Source organism: Tenrec ecaudatus, chromosome 9 (genome assembly GCF_050624435.1).
Source record: "Tenrec ecaudatus isolate mTenEca1 chromosome 9, mTenEca1.hap1, whole genome shotgun sequence".
Classification (NCBI taxonomy): domain Eukaryota; kingdom Metazoa; phylum Chordata; class Mammalia; order Afrosoricida; family Tenrecidae; genus Tenrec; species Tenrec ecaudatus.
This window is the reverse complement of record NC_134538.1, coordinates 121,730,451-121,733,410: the sequence shown is the minus strand read 5'-3', so window position 1 is coordinate 121,733,410 and position 2,960 is coordinate 121,730,451. Positions and strand designations below refer to the sequence as shown.

At 38.2% G+C, this 2,960-nt stretch overlaps 1 pseudogene; it reads left to right on the top strand.

The window, feature by feature from the left end:
* The first annotated feature begins 2,029 nt into the window (after positions 1-2,029).
* On the top strand, positions 2,030-2,236 carry LOC142456655 (protein transport protein Sec61 subunit gamma pseudogene; annotated as a pseudogene).
* Positions 2,237-2,960: the final 724 nt, after the last annotated feature.

Below are 2,960 nucleotides of genomic sequence, written 5' to 3'. Positions count from 1 at the left end.
CCAAAGGTCATTAAAAAGACATGCAAGAAAGAAAAGGTCAAAGTGGATGTCAGAAGAGGCTCTAAGACTGGCTCTTTTTTTTTTAAAGATCATTTTATTGGGGACTTTTGCAGATCAAGCCTTGCTCTTAATCACAGAGAAGCTAAGGCGAATGGAAGAAATGATGAAGTCAAAGAGCTGAAGAGAAAATGTCAAGGGCAGTTCAAAAAGACAAAATTAAACATTATACGACATGTGCAAGGACCTAGAATTAAAAAACCAAAAAGGAAAAGCACATTCAGAATTATCTTGATCTAAAAGAATTCAAGAAAATATTCAAGCCTTGAGTTGCAATATGGAAAGATTCTATAGACAAAATATTGAATGATGCAGGAAGCAGCAAAAGATGGAATGAATGCAGACTCACTGTACCAAGAGAAGTAGTTGACATGTCACCATTTCAAGAGGTAGCATATAAGCAAAGACCAATGGCACCGAAAGAAGAAGTTCAAGCTGCACTGAAGCATTAGCCAAAACAAGGCTCCAGGAATTGATGGACCACCAAATGACCTGTTTCCACATGCTGATGAAGGGCTGGAAGCATTCACACTTCTGTGCTAAAAAATTTGGACGATAGCTAAGTTAGTCCAGTGACTGGAAGAGATCCGTATTTCTAGCCATTCCAAAGAAAGGTGACCCAGAAGAATGTTCACATTATAGAATAATATCAAATAAGTGTTTGCTGAAGATTATCCAACAACAGTTGAAGCAGTACATAGACAGGGAGCTTCCAGAGGTTCCATCTAGATTGAGAAGATGTGGAACAAGGACTACCATTACTGATGTCAGATGGATCTTGGCTGAGAGCAGAGAATACCAGAAAGAGATTTACTTGTGTTTTATTGGCTACAGGAAGTCATTCGACTATGTGGACCATAATAAACCATGGAACAAGGTTTGAAAAGAATAGGAATTACAGGACACTTCATTGGGCTCATTCAGAACCTGTAATTGGATCAGAGGCAATTGTATGACCAGAACAAGGGAGTATTGCATGGTTTAAAATAAGGAAAGGTGTGTGTCAAGGTTGTATCTTCTTACCAGACTTCTCCAATCTTTATGTGAAGCAAATCACTAGAGAAGCTAGATTATATGATTGCAGGATTAGGTTTGGAGGAAGGCTTCTTACCAAGCTACAATATGTAAAAGACACAACCTTCCTTACTGGAAGTGAAGAGGACTTGAAACATTTGCCGATGAAGCTCAAGGATTGTAGACTTCAGTGTGGATTACAACACAGTGTAAAGAAGAACCAAATCTTCACAACTGGACCAATAGGTAACCTCATGCCAAGGGAGGAAAAATGGAAGTTGTCAAGGATTTCATCGTGCTTGGATACACAATCAATACTCATGGAATCACTAATCAAGAGATCAAATGATGCACTGGGTAAATCTGCTGCACAAGACCTCTTTAAAATGTTAAAAAGCTGGTAGGTGGCTGTGAGGACTAAGGTCTTCCTAACCCAAACCATGCTTTTTTCAATTGCTTCAAATGCACGTACAAGTTGAACATTGAATTACAAGGGACAACAAAGAATTGATGCATTTGAATTATGGTTCTGGAGAAAAATATTGAAAGTACCATGGACTGCCAAAAGAACAAACAAATGCGTGTTGGAAGAAGTACAGCCAGAATGCTCTTCAGAAATGGCAATTGCAAAACTTACTCTCACATACTTTGAACATCTTGTCAGGAGAGACCAGTCCCTGAAGAAGAACACCAGGCTTAGTACAGTAGAGGGGCAGTAAAAACAGAGGAAGTCCCCACAAGATGGATTGATGCAGTGGCTGCAACAATGACGTCAAGTACAAGAACAACTGAGAGGATGGCAGTGTTTCATTCTGTTATACAAAGAGTCACTATGAGTCAGAACCAATGTGGACAACAACATTTTTCATGAATATAGGCACAAAAATTCAAGCCAACAGAATTCAACAGCATATAAAAAAAAGAGTACAACTTAAGCATCGGTTACACAGAACCAATCATGGATCAGCTAATGCAGTTTGTTGAACCCAGTCGGCCATTTGTGAAGGACTCAATTTGACTAGCTAAAAAAGGCACCAAACCTGATAGAAAAGAATTTTTGAAAATTGGCATGGCAACACCAATTGGATTTGCTATAATTGGATTCATTGGCTTCTTTATGAAATTGATCCATATCCCTATTAACCACATCATTGTTGGTGGCTGAGTAGTTTTTTGGAACAGTCTGCTTGTCATCTTGAGGGTTGGTGAACAAATGAGGGTTTGAGTGGCCCATGCCCTAAAAGTGTCCTATGTGTTTTGTGTTTATTTCATTTTCTTTTCCTTCCAAGATGCTTTCTGTTTCTAAATGAAAATGATTTAAAATTAAATTATAAAATAAAACACTACATCATGACCAAGTAGACATCATACCAGGCATGCAAGGATGATTCAACATTAGAGAATTTATAAATGTAATGCACTACATAAATAAATGAATTACATGATAATCTCAATTGACCCAGAAAGGGAATTTGATAATATAACACCCATTCTGATAAAAACTTTTAGCAAAAACAGGACTAGAAGGAATTTCTTCACCATAATCAAAGGCCTTTATTTAAAAAAAAAAAAAACAAAATAAAAAACAGCCCACATTATTCTCATTGGAGAGAGACTAGAAGCATTTTTTAAGTGGAGTTTCCCATTTTATTGTCCTCTCAATATTCCCTGACCTGGACTCAAGACAACCCCAAACGTGGATGTCGAAACAGGACATGGACAAGGAACAAGAAAAGGGACTTCCAAAATGCAAAGGAGTTGCCTGGTGCCAGGTTGAAGCACTTGGCAGCTGACCACAGGTCAGCCATTGAATGCCCAGAATTGCTCCAAAGGAAAAATGCATGACAATCTGCTTCCACAAATATTCATAGCCTTGAGGACACTGTGAG